Below are 16395 nucleotides of genomic sequence, written 5' to 3'. Positions count from 1 at the left end.
ACTTGAGTTAGATGAGACTTCACACCAAGAACAAAAGAGAAATACCTTTTTGGCACAGCACAGCCGTGCACTTGCATGTCTTGCCTGCAGCCAAAATGTCAAGCACGGCTGCAATAGGCAACCTCTAAGATCACCTTACCTTGAAATCTGGTTTCCTGAAAAATAGGGGGGCAAAATTTACCAGATGCTTTGTCAGATACTCGCTAAAATAACATCATCTCACAATTGTCAAATGCCCACGGATTGAAAGGGTGAGCAGCAAACTCAGCTGGCTCTATTAAGAACCTTATGGAATTTTTGCATGAGTTTGTTCTACTGAAAATAGGGCTTTAGTTATGCTTGGAAGGAGGTGAAGAGATTGTTGTTTCTGCGTTTCATGCGGAAGAGCCTGAAGCACACCCAGTGACACTGCATTTCACTTACCTTTAAGCTCTGAATCTACCTCTGGGGACCATAAAGTTCATGCTGAGAAACAAAAACAGCAGAAGAAAGGCACTTCTGAGACAACATCAGAATATTTGAGAAACTCGATGGGGAGGCAGAGAGCACAGGAGTTTGCCATGCAGTCCTCTTGTCAGGAGTCTTTCAGAGAGGGGTGGATCTAGCAAATTAATGTTACTGGGATGATAAAGTTTCTATCACACTGGGAATGAAAAGGAAATCGCCCAGTAACAAAAACAGAGATGGAAAAAGATGCTAAGAGAACTTCACTGCAGCACTTTGCTTTCCTGTAATGCTTTCCCCTTGTCTCTGTGCTGGTTTCTTTTGATCTGTGGGTCTTCCTTTGTGTCAGCTCACAGTGGGCTGCCAGGAGGCTCAGAGAGTGGAGCAAATCAATTGGTTTGTGTGCAGGCTGGGAGGAGGTGGCAAGGTGGTTTCCAGGGACTGGCACAGCGAGAGAAAGAGTTGCCTTGGCCTTTCTCCACTGGCATCCCAGTGCTGCCATAGCAGAAAAACTTTGAACCAGAAGGTGTGCCAGCAATGCCCATGCTGTAGATCTGGCCAGCTTGGAAAGCACCAAGTAGGCTGGCAAAGTGTTTGTGCCATCTCCTTGGCATCATTGCCAAAACAGTAACGCAGAACCTAAAACTGGTGATGCTTCAGAAAAGAGAGAACAGCAACAGCCCACCAAATCTGTCTTCAGAGCACGGGAAGCCATACCCAAAATTCTGCTCCAGCTGACATCGCAAAGGGAAGCTTCATGTCTCTCTTCAACTCCTAACGCCCCACACAGGGAGAAGGAAGGGAGGCTGCTGCCCATCCCTATGAGCCTTGGCCTTTTGCCTAGGTGTCACAGTGCTGCAGAGGGAAGAAGGACCTTTCCCAAAATGAACTTTCTTATTATCACTATGACTTTTTAGAAATAAGCCAGTGGTTTCTGCTGAGAAATATTGCACTTTTTGTTAGTCAATAAGAAAGGCAATTGAAATCCCATTGCAGCCTCCAGCATGTAACACTCTGAAGGTTAGCTTCAAATGTTTCCCAGTGCAGAATTAACCAGAACATACATCATCGCTTTTACAGGCAGCATCATTTCTGATATCTCCAAAGATAACAGTATGGATCAGGGGGATTATCGTGGCATTAGCTGCTCTGATTACCTTCCCTACAGTTTAATAACAAGAGCACTTAGACTGTAGGTGTATCAACAGAGTTTTAGATTTGTGAGCAAGGAAAGTTGGGGGTTATTAGCAGAACAAGAGGAAAGAAAAGGTCACGCACTGCAATGTGCCTCTCAGGATGCAGCTGACATATTCAGTGGGGCAGGGAAGTGATTTTTCACTACAGCGTCATGAGTATTTTGACGAGAAGCAGTAAAGACTTTGAAGATCCATCTTGTCACATCCGGGCTGCTTTGGCTGCAAACTTAACCCATTAGAAAATAAGGCAACCACATTTGGCAACATCACCGCCTTTTAAAAACCTTACCTACGCTCTGCACACAGTTCACTTTGCTCCTGTTTATCTGCCTCTGTCTACAGTGACAATCCTGGATTGCACTGGTTTTATTTTAATCAGGAAGCAGACATTACTTCCCTGGGAATAAAAAGCCAGAAGATGGGGTCTCTGAAAAATGGTGTCTACTAGCTCCACTATCACTCCTCCTGCCCGACACCTTCCCCAAGGAGCTTCACTGCTCTCCCCAGAGGAACCACAGAATCACAGAATGACCCGGGTTGGAAGGGACCTCGAGGATCATGTAGTTCCAACCCCCCTGCCTAACAGGGCCACCAAACATACACATTTACTAGATCAGGTTGCCCAGGGCCCCGTCCAACCTGGTCTTGAACACCTCCAAGGATGGGGCAAGGAACCAACTGGTTGGTATTTTACTGTGGAAAACAGAGGGGTTGCTGAAGAACCTTACAGCTAAAATTACAAGCTACCAATGAGATTAAACATTTTTCCCAGGCGCACTTACCAGAGATAATATAGAATAAGTTTACATTTCTATTGTTCCTGCTCTCTCTGCTTGTTAAAGTGCAGAAGACAATCCGTGGTTGCTTATTTTGTATCTAAGCAACTGTCAGACTCTATATCTACTAATAAGAAAGGGTATAATTATATGCTGCTACTTTAATTAGCAGCAGATGCCTATGTTTATGAAGTAAAATGTAAGATTTTCTGAAGTGCAGTCTTGCTTATATGCAAATTGCAAGAGCACTTTCATGGGTTTTTAAAGCTTTTAGTGGGCCCGGGCAGCTCAAGTGGGGAAGGGCACGGGGTTCACACAACACACTGTTGGTGCTTCAGTGCTTTGCTGCCCCAAAGGCCTGTTTGGGAAAGCTGTGAGGTGAGGGCAGATCAGTGCCTGCAGTGCCCTTCCGACACCACCAGCACTGGAGCAAAGCAGGTGGCTGCCCTGAGCCAAAGGGCAAAAGCTGCCTGCTTTGGGCACCTGCTATAGTGCCCTGGAGACGCAGCTGCAAAGCAGCTGAGATGGGGAAGAATCCTTAACGTCAATTCTTGATCTCATTGAGGTGCTTCAGCAGCACATATTGATGCAATGCAGCATTTCTTTTCAGAAGAAATAACAGCAGGACTATTGCTGAGGGGCTCTGCATGTAAGAGCAGTCGAGAGCACCAACAAAACAAAATGAAACCCCGTCTCCATGCAAACATGTGCAGGCACAGTATATAAATGAGAATAACCTTGTCCAGGATAGAAAATACTTGTTAGATGAGACTCTAATTTCTGTTATTCTGTATTTTTAGTCTTGTTTCCATAGAAACAGCACTTGTGATGATACTGTCCTGCAAGGTAGCAAATGGATATACATAAGTGTATGTTCGTATATGCATTCCCTCCTACCTCCTGAAGCTTTGAATGTATTTGCCAGCAAAGTTGGAAGTTCCACGGATAGCCAGATGCAACCAGTTCTGGGAGAGCATCTGGGTAAGGAAGAAGTGATTGTGCAGTTCCCCAGCCAAAGAAATCTCATCAGAGGGCAGAGAGCCTGCCAAGAGGGGAACAAGAGGTGGGCCATGCCATTACTGCCGCATCTCCTTGAGCCTCTGTAGCAAAGCTCATCCTCGCATGGACACCAGCCTTTCTGTCAGCCGTGAGCCACATGTCCATGGGAAATCTGCTCCCATGTCTGGAAATCAAGACTCCCGTTCAGACGCTGGGAAAGTGCAAGAATCCCATGTGAAGGCTCGGCGCACCAACATAAAAACTGATGTCCGTCTTCCTTCTTTGCCCATCTTTTGGGGTCTCTTGCCTTGCTATGCGTGCAATTCACAGATAAAAGGTGGAGCAGCCAACCAAATTTGGCCCATTTCTTCAGCAAAATCCACTGTGCTACCTCTCATGGCCTTACATGCCAGATAAAGGACCGGTCAGATCACCTATCTAAATTAGAGAGAAATGCTGATTGTCTGCACTCATATTTCTCATTCTAGAAAGTTACTGAATCCTTTAGCATACCTTTATATTCCTAGATCTTACACCCCTCTGTAGTGGGTGTTATTCCAATCACAAGACTTAAGTTACACAAGACTGCACCCTAGCAGGCAGCAAGGGCTTGCAAGAACACAGCCCTTGCCTTTGTCTTCTCTTCCTGCACTTTCTAATCCCTAATCCACCCTCTGTGAGAGTTGGCAGCCACGGCTGTGCTTGCTGCAGTGCAGGCTGGCAGCAGAGACTCACGCCAGATGCTTTCCCACAGAGCCCGGGTTTGCTCTCGCACTCACTCCTCAGTTGTCAGTTCTCACTGAAGGTCACCCCAACAGAAAATGTCTGTTTGTGCTTGGCCTTCACGCACGTGGTGTTGAGGCAGCGCTCCTTTAGCAGGTACTGCTACGCGCACATATGGAGCAGAGGAAGCTGGCGGAGTGATTAAGCTGCATTAAAATGATCTCGGTATCCCATAGTTTTCTGAATAAAATATAATAAGCAAATGCCATTCTGAAATCCATTTAGGGGAAGAAATATGTTTGCGTGGGTCAAGAAGAGCTTGTCAGTCTTGTGTGAAAAGATGAGTAACTTTTGAAATGTTTTCTTCAGGAATCTGAGGAACAAAAGAAGGAAAGTGATCATCTGATCATCAAGCGACGGCTGAGATCCAGAACAGCTAAAAAACTCTGAAGAAGCATGTTTGTTCCCCTTTCTCAGGACATACTTTTATCGTATTATTAAAACTGGTTGTTAATAAACAGTAACAGTTACTCCGTTGTGTTCTTAAATTTGTATATAGGTGTTTGTTGCAGAACGGCGGGAGAAAAGCAGACGACTACACCTGTCATTGACATATGATCAGCGAATCTCATTTAACCCTTGGCTGCGTGTACCTTTATAATATGGATAATTAGCTCATACATATTGCAAAAGTGCAGCTCATCATTGGTTCCCAATTACATACTATCCCCGAGTATCTTAACAGCTTGTTGTTATCAACTGAAAGCTACTCCCTTGCTGAGTTCCCAGAACCATGGCTAGTTTCTCACCATCCCAAGGCATCTTGTTATTCTTGCTGTCCTTGCAGGTGTTATAGCTGCTTGCCTAGCTGCACCGTGATTACAACCCTTCTCAGCTAACTAGCTGTAAAAAACACTCTCTACAGAAAGGGAAAAACAAGACTAAAAGAGAAAAGCAGCAGTGAAAGCGAAAAGAAAGATTAAAGAGAAAAGCAGCAGTGAATAGGAAAAGCGAGACAAAAAGGGAAAAGCGAGACAAAAAGGGAAAAGCAGCAGTGAAAGGGAAAAGCAGCAGTGAAAGGGAAAAGCAGCAGTGAAAGGGAAAAGCAGCAGTGAAAGGGAAAAGCAGCAGTGAAAGGGAAAAGCAGCAGTGAAAGGGAAAAGCAGCAGTGAAAGGGAAAAGCAGCAGTGAAAGGGAAAAGCAGCAGTGAAAGGGAAAAGCAGCAGTGAAAGGGAAAAGCAGCAGTGAAAGGGAAAAGCAGCAGTGAAAGGGAAAAGCAGCAGTGAAAGGGAAAAGCAGCAGTGAAAGGGAAAAGCAGCAGTGAAAGGGAAAAGCAGCAGTGAAAGGGAAAAGCAGCAGTGAAAGGGAAAAGCAGCAGTGAAAGGGAAAAGCAGCAGTGAAAGGGAAAAGCAGCAGTGAAAGGGAAAAGCAGCAGTGAAAGGGAAAAGCAGCAGTGAAAGGGAAAAGCAGCAGTGAAAGGGAAAAGCAGCAGTGAAAGGGAAAAGCAGCAGTGAAAGGGAAAAGCAGCAGTGAAAGGGAAAAGCAGCAGTGAAAGGGAAAAGCAGCAGTGAAAGGGAAAAGCAGCAGTGAAAGGGAAAAGCAGCAGTGAAAGGGAAAAGCAGCAGTGAAAGGGAAAAGCAGCAGTGAAAGGGAAAAGCAGCAGTGAAAGGGAAAAGCAGCAGTGAAAGGGAAAAGCAGCAGTGAAAGGGAAAAGCAGCAGTGAAAGGGAAAAGCAAGACTAAAAGGGAAAAGTGGCAGTGAAAGGGAAAAGCACCCGGGAAAGGAAAAAGCAAGACTAAAAGGGAAAAGTGGCAGTGAAAGGGAAAAGCAAGACTAAAAGGGAAAAGTGGCAGTGAAAGGGAAAAGCACCCGGGAAAGGAAAAAGCAAGACTAAAAGGGAAAAGTGGCAGTGAAAGGGAAAAGCAAGACTAAAAGGGAAAAGTGTCAGTGAAAGGGAAAAGCAGCAGTGAAAGGGAAAAGAAGCCGAGAAAGGGAAAAGAAGCCGAGAAAGGGAAAAGAAGCCGAGAAAGGGAAAAGAAGCCGAGAAAGGGAAAAGAAGCCGAGAAAGGGAAAAGAAGCCGAGAAAGGGAAAAGAAGCAGAGAAAGGGAAAAGAAGCAGAGAAAGGGAAAAGCAAGACTGAAAGGGAAAAGCAAGACTGAAAGGGAAAAGCAAGACTGAAAGGGAAAAGCAAGACTGAAAGGGAAAAGCAAGACTGAAAGGGAAAAGCAAGACTGAAAGGGAAAAGCAAGACTGAAAGGGAAAAGCAAGACTGAAAGGGAAAAGCAAGACTGAAAGGGAAAAGCAAGACTGAAAGGGAAAAGCAAGACTGAAAGGGAAAAGCAAGACTGAAAGGGAAAAGCAAGACTGAAAGGGAAAAGCAAGACTAAAAGGGAAAAGTGGCAGTGAAAGGGAAAAGCACCCGGGAAAGGAAAAAGCAAGACTAAAAGGGAAAAGTGGCAGTGAAAGGGAAAAGCAAGACTAAAAGGGAAAAGTGTCAGTGAAAGGGAAAAGCAGCAGTGAAAGGGAAAAGTGTCAGTGAAAGGGAAAAGAAGCCGAGAAAGGGAAAAGAAGCCGAGAAAGGGAAAAGAAGCCGAGAAAGGGAAAAGAAGCCGAGAAAGGGAAAAGAAGCCGAGAAAGGGAAAAGAAGCAGAGAAAGGGAAAATCAGCAGAGAAAGGGAAAAGCAAGACTGAAAGGGAAAAGCAAGACTGAAAGGGAAAAGCAAGACTGAAAGGGAAAAGCAAGACTGAAAGGGAAAAGCAAGACTGAAAGGGAAAAGCAAGACTGAAAGGGAAAAGCAAGACTGAAAGGGAAAAGCAAGACTGAAAGGGAAAAGCAAGACTGAAAGGGAAAAGCAAGACTGAAAGGGAAAAGCAAGACTGAAAGGGAAAAGCAAGACTGAAAGGGAAAAGCAAGACTGAAAGGGAAAAGCAAGACTGAAAGGGAAAAGCAAGACTGAAAGGGAAAAGCAAGACTGAAAGGGAAAAGCAAGACTGAAAGGGAAAAGCAAGACTGAAAGGGAAAAGCAAGACTGAAAGGGAAAAGCAAGACTGAAAGGGAAAAGCAAGACTGAAAGGGAAAAGCAGTTGTGAAAGGGAAAATCCACAATGAAAGGGAAAAGCAAGACTAAAATGGAAAATCAGGACTGAAAGGGAAAAGCAAGACTAAAATGGAAAAGCAAGACTAAATGGGAAAAGCAAGACTAAAAAGGAAAAGCAAGACTAAAAGGGAAAAGCAGCAGGGAAAGGGAAAAGCAGCAGGGAAAGGGAAAAGCAGCAGGGAAAGGGAAAAGCAGCAGGGAAAGGGAAAAGCAGCAGGGAAAGGGAAAAGCAGCAGGGAAAGGGAAAAGCAGCAGGGAAAGGGAAAAGCAGCAGGGAAAGGGAAAAGCAGCAGGGAAAGGGAAAAGCAGCAGGGAAAGGGAAAAGCAGCAGGGAAAGGGAAAAGCAGCAGGGAAAGGGAAAAGCAGCAGGGAAAGGGAAAAGCAGCAGGGAAAGGGAAAAGCAGCAGGGAAAGGGAAAAGCAGCAGGGAAAGGGAAAAGCAGCAGGGAAAGGGAAAAGCAGCAGGGAAAGGGAAAAGCAGCAGGGAAAGGGAAAAGCAGCAGGGAAAGGGAAAAGCAGCAGGGAAAGGGAAAAGCAGCAGGGAAAGGGAAAAGCAGCAGGGAAAGGGAAAAGCAGCAGGGAAAGGGAAAAGCAGCAGGGAAAGGGAAAAGCAGCAGGGAAAGGGAAAAGCAGCAGGGAAAGGGAAAAGCAGCAGGGAAAGGGAAAAGCAGCAGGGAAAGGGAATAGCAAAACTGAAAGGGAAAAGCAAGACTAAAAGGGAAGAGCAGCAGTGAAAGGGAAAAGCAGCAGTGAAAGGGAAAAGCAAAACTAAAAGGGAAAAGCAAGACTAAAAGGGAAAAGCAAGATTAAAAGGCAAAAGCAAGATTAAAAGGGAAAAGCAAGACTTAAAGGGAAAAGCAAGATTAAAATGTAAAAGCAGCAGTCAAAGGGAAAAGCAGCAGTGAAAGGGAAAAGCAGCAGGGAAAGGGAAAAGCAAGACTAAAAGGGAAAAGCAAGATTAAAAGGGAAAAGCAAGACTAAAAGGGAAAAGCAGATTAAAAGGGAAAAGCAGATTAAAAGGGAAAAGTAAGACTAAAAGGGAAAAGCAAGACCAAATGGGAAAAGGAAGACCAAATGGGAAAAAGAAGACCAAATGGGAAAAGGAAGACCAAATGGGAAAAGGAAGACCAAATGGGAAAAGGAAGACCAAAAGGGAAAAGGAAGACCAAAAGGGAAAACCAGCAGTGAGAGGGAAAAGCAGCACTAAAAGGGAAAAGCAAGACTAAAAGGGAAAAGCAAGACTAAAAGGGAAAAGCAAGACTAAAAGGGAAAAGCAAGACTAAAAGGGAAAAGCAAGACTAAAAGCGAAAAGTAAGACTAAAAGGGAAAAGCAGCAGTGAAAGGGAAAAGCAAGACTAAAATGGAAAAGCAGCAGTGAAAGGGAAAAGCAGCAGTGAATGGGAAAAGCAAGACTGAATGGGAAGAACAAGAGTGAAAGGGAAAAGCAAGTCTAAAAGGAAAAAGCAGCAGTGAAAGGGAAAAGCAGCAGTGAAAGGGAAAATTAGCAGTGAAAGGGAAAAGCAGCAGCGAAAGGGAAAAGCAAGACTAAAATGGAAAAGCAGCAGTGAAAGGGAAAAGCAGCAGCGAAAGGGAAAAGCAGCAGCGAAAGGGAAAAGCAAGACTAAAAGGGAAAAGCGGCAGTGAAAGGGAAAAGTAGCACAGAAAAGCAGCAGTGAAAGGGAAAAGGAACAAGAAAATGCAGCCCTGAAAGGGAGAAGGAGCCCTGAATGGGAGAAGCAGAACTGATAAAGAAAAGCAGCCCTGAAAGGGAAAAGCAGACGCGAAAGGGAAAAGGAGACCTGAAAGGGAAAGGAACAGCATAAAGCAACACTGATAGGGAAAAGAAGTACAAAAAGGGCAAAGCACTGAAAGAGAAAAGGAGCCCTGAAAGGGAAAGCATCAAAGCAAGGGAAAAGAAGCGCGGAAAGGTAAAAGGAACAAGCACATGGAGCAGGCAGGTAGGCACAGCAAAGCAGCAAGCAAAGACCAATCTCTCAGAGGGGGCCTGCTAACAGGAAGCCCAGCTATTGCCCTCCCAAAGAAACTCCACCATTTTGACAGCCAAAACAGAAACTACGGTTTCGGTTCTCATGACTCTTCCCTGTGCTCCCAAATAAATGGTTTCGTGACATCCTCTACCACACTGCAACTGCTCAGAATAATCAAAATTATATCATTCATGACATAAGAAACTCACTTTTGCCTGGTGGCAACGACAGTCCATTCCCATCCTGTCCCTCCATGTAATGAACATTGCATTTGGCCTTCTAACAGCCTCCTGGATGAATCCACCAAGAGCAAGGAAGCACCCTGCCCTTACTCTGAAGAGAGAAAGAAAGCAAGGTTCATGGAAACAGGCACACAAGGCTCGCAACAAGACACGGTGCTCCAGATCATGACAGAGATAGGACTACCACAGTGCCCGAACATGATTTACCACTAAAGGAAACATCTGGGGGCACTTCACAACTTCAGCACAAGCTGTAATGGCTCAGCATATTTAGCTTTCTTATCGTTCAGCTGGAGAACGAGATACTCCGAAGTATCAGTCAGCAAGCACTCGGATGATCCTGCCCTCTGGTTTTTATGATGACAGACATCATTACTGCCACCTCTGACACCTTACCAGGAGATGCTTCCATTTATTAGCCTGGTCTTGATTCCTTCCATCAGCAGCTCCTCCTAAACTGACCTCCATTCATACAGTGATACCATCAAATTCCAGCACGAGCTGACCTGCAAGACAGAGAAGAGAAAGCAGGATGGCAACAAACACTGACATAGCACAATCTAATATTCTTGAACAGCCGCAAATGAGACAAAACAGGAGATAAGTGCATCTGCAGCAACACCCCAGTTCATAAAGAAATGCAACTCCAGCCTGGCCTCAGCAGCCCTTATATATTTCTTACACATTTGATTAAGCCAACTGCAATTTGAACCAGAAGAATTCACAGTCTCTTGCAAATGTCACCGTAAAGCAGAATAGGACACAGCAAAAGAAAAAAAAAAAAAAAAAAGAAAAAAAAAAAAAAAAAGAAATATAAAGAAAAAAGCAAGCCAAAAACCAGGGAATCAAAGTTTAAAAAACCACAGAAAACAAATAGAAAAAAAACACATACTATCTGTAACAGCAGAAAGACTAGCACAGTGTGAATATACTACAAAGGTAAGGAAAGAATGGCTCACCCACCACTGAGGATGGAAGTGCACAGAACAAACTCCACAGAGGAGAAACCATCAAAAAAAACTCCACCCAGGGACAGTCAGCCTTCAAAAATGAGCTGTAAGAGAGGTGCAGCCAGGCTCCATCCCTTCCAGTCACTCAGCTGCATTGCCCTCACCTGCACTAACCAGGGCTGACCAGGTCCCTTCCCTAGGTGATAATCAGTGACTCAGATTGTGATTCAACAGTTCTCATACAGCACATCAAAAGAAAAATAACAAAGCATAGATGAAAAACACAACAACAAATAAACCATGAAGGATTCTAGGAAATAACAAAGAATTAAAAAAAAAAAATAATAATAAAAGCAAAGAAAAAATAATAAATCAAACAAAAGAAAAAAACTAAGACAAGGAAAAACAGAAAAAAAGTTATTAAAAAAAAAAAAACCAAAAAAAAACCACGACATAGAAAACACCAAATAGGAAAGAAAACCATAGAACTGCAAAGGAAAAAAAAATAACACAGCAAAGCAAAGCACAGATGATAAAAAACAACAAGGAAAACACACCTCCCTGACATGACATCTTGCCTCCTGAGCAGGTCACAGTGTCCCTCACTCAGATGCAGAGCAGGGAGGAAGATGAGACCCCATGTGTTCCTTGCTGCGCACTCCCATCTAAAAGGTCCATATGCTCCTTGGGAAGCACAATGCCACCTGGGGAAAAGAGAAAGCAGGAACAGGACATGCAGGTGGCTATCACCCAGCAGAAGGCCAGATCCTTCCGTCTGTTATCCGCTCCTCTTTTTAGTCCTAATAGGGCCCCGAGGATACAGAAATAGCAGTGCTTAGCAGAAGGACTCGGAGAAGGACCGGTAGAAACTGTCAGGAGGACAACTGGCATCGTGTGGACACAAACAGGCTGTTGGTGCAAGGAAGGAAACAGCACCTGAGCATTTCACCAAACAGGTTCCCTCCTCTCTGTCTTCCTGCAAAGATACAAGGATAAAAACCTCATTTCCTCTGAGCAACAATTGGAAACAAGACCAGAAAATTATTCATTCAAAGGCACTTTTAGGAGATGTATAACAGAGTCCTTCCCAGTTACACGAGCTTACGCTATGGCCTTTGGAGAAACAAGCTGCCTTTGTGGTCCTGAGGGTTCCTTTTTGTCATCTGTTGAGCACAGCAAGAGAGCTTTTCTTGTACAAATCTATGCCCTGTGTACCTTTCTCCATCCCAAAACCTAGAGTTGCGGTGCAGACACTGGATGCTGACCAGAGCAGTAAAAGAACAGAAGAGGGGAAAAGCAGATACAGGTAAGACACCTAAAAGAAAGGAAAAGAGCAGAAGAGAAGGAAGGATACGGTTAAGAACAAAGGACAGAAGATGGAAAGTGCTATAGAGGATTGGACTGGACATGAGCAGATCAGAGCTACACCAAGGTGTGGCTTCTCCCTGTGTCCCTGTCCACCACTGGCAACATCCCCCAATGACAGGGATGATGCTGCCCCAGCAGCTGATGGGGTTGTGGTCTGGGGTTACGTTCTATGCAGAGCCTCCACAACCTGCTACAGACCTCCAGTTCCCTGACACTTCTTTTTTTTCCAGGTGTCTGCACACAAGGAACAGGTGTTCCCCATGCCCTGCATACTGGTAATTAGTGTGGGCAATTACTGTGTGGGAATTGGGGGAGGGAAATTCAGGGGTGGGATAGTGAGGAGGAATTGGAGGGGGCTGGGAAATTGTTTGGGTGGGATTGTAGAGATCAGATATGACTGCTAGGATGGGGGATATTTGGTTGGAAATACTGTCATTTCTATTACTCATTGCTTTGTGTGATTAGTTATTAAATGCTTTATGTTCCCTCTGCTACATCTCTGCTTGCAGTCATTTGTGCAGTGACAAAGGTCCTCAGCTCTACATGCCCACCTCCAGGGTAGGATGGAGCACCACAGATGGCAGTGTTCCACAGCTGCCACCAGCAGCCCCAGCTCGTCCCTCCACACCTGAGGTGTGAGTGGCTGTGAGAGGAATGTCTCTGTGGAACTGCAGCTCATTCCTCCCCTCTGATGGGGGCAGAAGGCATCTGCATTTCCCTCATGGCTCTTATTTCCTGTGTTACTGTGGGAAATGAGCTGAGCCACTGTGCCTCCCTACTATGGCAAGCTCTGCAGCTCTGCCACTGTCTTTATACTCAGCTGTTCCTGTGTGTAATGCTCCACACTTGGACCCTGCAGAGCCCAAAGGCCTCCTTGGCTGCTGTTACTCACCTGGACATTGAGGGTGCTGTGTCTCCAGTCTGTACCTGCTTCCAGGTGGCACTTGCAAGACACTGCGAGTCCACCTGGTTGGAACTGCAGTCAACAAACACAAATGTGAAAGAAATAAGAAAGGATTCTTTCATTTCACAGGCTTTCATCTCCATTGAAAGATGTTCTGCTGTGCAGCACAGCTGGGAGCATTTCATATGTGCAAAAAAGGGGGATAGGCCCTGGCTGTGCCCGGCCCCCTTCCGGCCCAGGCCCCAAAGCAGCCCCGACTGTGCTGGGTTCCCCTCTCACCTGGGCCCTGCAGTGGCCTCAGCTGTGCCTGGTCCCCCTCTGCTCCGGGCCCTGAGCTGGCCCCAGCTGTGCCTGGTCCTCCTCCATCCTGGGCCCCAAGGCCCTGCCTCTGCCTGCTCCCCCTCTGCTCTGGGCCCTGAGCTGGCCCTAACTGTGCCAGGCCCCCCTCTGGCACAGGCCCTGCCTCAAGCCCCGCCCCCTGTGGGCAGCAGTGCTAGTGCCTGTTGGTTTTGCTCTCTTCCCTCTTCTTTCCCTGTTCTCTTCACAAATGCTTTCAGATCCCCCAGGATGACGTGCACTGACACTGCTGCCTTCTTCCTGCACAAGCTTTCTGGGCAGCTCAGCTTTTTCTACAGAGCAGCGTGCCTTTGGAAGTGCTTGGAGGATGTAAACTAACAGCAAGAGAACACTGAGCTCTTCTGGGTCTTTCTAGACATGGCAAAGGGACAGGAGAGAGTGCTCAGCCTTGAGTGGTTGCTTGTATGCAGAAATCACAGTTGTCAACATCTGTGCTGTTTTGCTGTAGGCAGTAGTGTGTGACAAGAAGCCTACAATTATCAATTTAGTGAACGTAATTAATTGTAACAGTTCCCCTTCCTTCTTCCCTCGACACTTGGGTTATGGAGTTCTCCTATGCTATGTGCCGGTGTAATACCTCTGAGCCACAGCACTGTTGCATTTAGCAAAGCTCATGGCAACAGGCTTTGGCCAACCTCAGAGCTACGTAGATGATGATAAGATATCCAATGATAGGAGGGAAAATGAACAAGCTCCAAGGTAAGTGTTGTTTTTTCCTTCTAGTCAGCACGCCATCGCTAAATCTTCCATGCTGTGACTTTTATCGTGACAGTGATGATCCCTTAACCTCACACCTTTAGCACAGCACTTTCTGTGGAGATTCCCACCAGTGACAAAGTATTAGTGCCACTTTTCTGCCTGTTTCTTTTTTGTCTGTATTTTCCAGAATGTGGGTATTTCTTTCATTGCCCACAAACACTGCCCAGTGCAGGAGGAGGCAGGGACAAGAGTCAGGAGCAAGGGCAGAATAGTTTCTCTGTTAGTGAATGGAATGCCAGTGTTTTCTGCATATGGACTTGCCATAGTGCTTCTTACAAGGCCTAACAGTGGGATGAAATGTGCCCTGAAGCAGGTGTGCTTTTTAGGAAGGCAAAAGAGAAATGCAGATAATGCTAAGGGGGGCCACTAAGATGATCAGAGGGCTGGAGCACCTTTCCTATGAGAACAGGTTGAGGGAACTGGGCTTGTTGTGCTTGGAGAAGAGAAGGCTCCAGGGAAACCTCACTGTGGCCTTCTAGTATTTGAAAGGAGCATATAAACAGGCAGGGGAATGGCTGTTTACGAGGGTGGATAGTGATAGGACAAGGGGGAATGGTTTTAAAGTGATACGGGGACGTTTAGGTTGGATATTAGGTTGATGTTTTTCACACAGAGGGTGGTGATGCACTGGAACAGGTTGCCCATGGAGGTTGTGGATGCTCCATCCCTGGAGGCATTCCAGGCCAGGCTGGATGTGGCTCTGGGCAGCCTGGTCTGCTGGTTGGAGACCCTGCACACTGTGGTCCTTTTCAACCCAGGCTATTCTATGAGTCTATGGCTGTACGATTGTATCGGACCTCAGGGAAGTCACGTGGAAGAGACAAGCCTTTGAAATTAAGCTTGATTCACTTTGCCCCTCATACACCTGATCACTGCATCCCTTACTTGGCAAATGGTCTTTCTGTGGGGTGTAGATGAGGAAAGGGGAGGAGGAAAATAAAGCAGCTGCTTTGTCTTAGAGCTCTTGTTTCGTTGGGGTCTGGCCCTATTTTCTGAAACTAAAAGACGATGTGTGAAAGAAGGACTGGGAAAGGCACAATAAGGTTTTGGGTTTTGTGCTGACTCCAGCTTGCTGCTTGCTGCTGGGAAAGGCACACTTAGCTCCAAGGAAGGATGCATGCGTGGAAATCCAGTGGCCAGGGGTAAGGGGTACCCAGCAATAGAGGGCAACAAGAGCTGGGGTGATTTGCTTTTAAACTGCAGCCAGTGAAGTCCTGTCCCATTGGATCTGACATATGTATCCCCATTCCCTTCCAGTTTGTGCAGAGATGGCATGAGGCATTGCTTTCTGCCAGACTGCAGGAGCAGAAGCATTTCAGGTGCCTAAATGGTTTGGTTTCCTCATTGTGGTGTAATGGGGTACGCATAGAAGGAGGACTTCCATTCTTGGGGTGGATATGCACATGGGAGGCTGTGCAGGGAAGGCTCCATCCTGGCCAGTTCAGCCAGCAGCTGTATCCAGCTGGCAGAAGCCCCAGCCCATGAGGCCGGCACTGGCCCTGCCCATAAAGCCACAGTAAGGGAAGCCAACATCAGCTCTGGAGCCTAAAGCCACAGTCAGAGAGGCGAGCAACAGCCTCGGGGCATACAGATGTGAACCCCTATTCATTCCCACTATCTCCCTTGGGACTCCATTGAGCGCTATGAGGCCACATTAGTCTTGACTGGTTTTTAATGAAAATTACAAAACCATGACATCTGCACAAGAGCCAATTCCCTGTTGTCTTTTAGTCTTGATTTCCCTTTCACTGCCGCTTTTCCCTTTCACAGCCGCTTTTCCCTTTTAGTCTTGCTTTACCCTTTTAGTCTTGCTTTTCCCTTTTAGTCTTGCTTTTCCCTTTTAGTCTTGACTTTCCCTTTTAGTCTTGCTTTTCCCTTTCAGTCTTGCATTTCCCTTTCACTGCTGCTTTTCCCTTTCACTGTTGATTTTCCCTTTCACTGCTGCTTTTCCATTTCACTGCTGCTTTTCCCTTTCACTGCTGCTTTTCCCTTTTAGTCTTGTATTTCCCTTTCACTGCTGCTTTTCCCTTTCACTGCTGCTTTTCCCTTTTAGTCTTGTATTTCCCTTTCACTGCTGCTTTTCCCTTTCACGGCTGCTTTTCTTTTTTGTCTTGCTTATCCCTTTCATTTCTGCTTTTCCCTTTCACAGCCACTTTTCCCTTTCACTGCTGCTTTTCCCTTTCAATTCTGCTGTTCCCTTTTAGTCTTGCTTTTCCCATTCACTGCTACTTTTCCCTTTTAGTCTTGCTTTTCCCTTTAAGTCTTGCTTTTCCCTTTTAGTCTTGCTTTTCCCTTTCACTGCTGCTTTTCCCTTTCACTGCTGCTGTTCCCTTTTAGTCTTGCTTTTTCCTTTTAGTCTTGCTATTCCCTTTTAGTCTTGCTTTTCCCTTTTAGTCTTGCTTTTGCCTTTCAGTCTTTTCCGTTTCAGTTTTGCTTTTCTTTTTCACATCTGCTTTTCCCTTTCACTGCTGTTTTTCCCTTTCACTTCTGCTTTTCCCTTTAACTGCTGGATTTCCCTTTTAGTCTTGCTTTTCCCTTTCACTGCTGCTTTTCCCTTTCACTGCTGCTTTTCCCTTTCACTGCTGCTTCTC

The 16395-nt window shown here is 45.8% G+C and overlaps 1 protein-coding gene across 7 annotated transcripts in view; it reads right to left on the bottom strand.

Annotated features, from left to right (window-relative positions):
- LOC146755455 (receptor-type tyrosine-protein phosphatase T-like) overlaps window positions 1-12767 on the bottom strand; it is a 353697-nt gene extending 340930 nt beyond the window's left edge. For 3 of the 7 annotated variants that reach the window (XM_085525436.1, XM_085525438.1, XM_085525439.1), the window contains exons 1-3: window positions 10974-11776; window positions 9863-9972; window positions 9434-9557 (exon numbers count right to left, since the gene is read on the bottom strand). The gene's annotated coding sequence lies outside the window, so the exon portion shown is untranslated. Of the gene's footprint in view, window positions 1-9433; window positions 9973-10973; window positions 11778-12676 lie in introns of those variants that run through there. The other 4 variants (XM_085525430.1, XM_085525437.1, XM_085525429.1 and 1 more) reach the window with 4 other exon arrangements.
- Between the last annotated feature and the right edge of the window lie 3628 nt (window positions 12768-16395).

The sequence above is a fragment of the Coturnix japonica genome, chromosome 32, assembly GCF_054131305.1.
Source record: "Coturnix japonica strain WE chromosome 32, WE-NBRP24, whole genome shotgun sequence".
Classification (NCBI taxonomy): Eukaryota; Metazoa; Chordata; class Aves; order Galliformes; family Phasianidae; genus Coturnix; species Coturnix japonica.
This window is presented reverse-complemented; position numbering and strand designations above follow the sequence as displayed.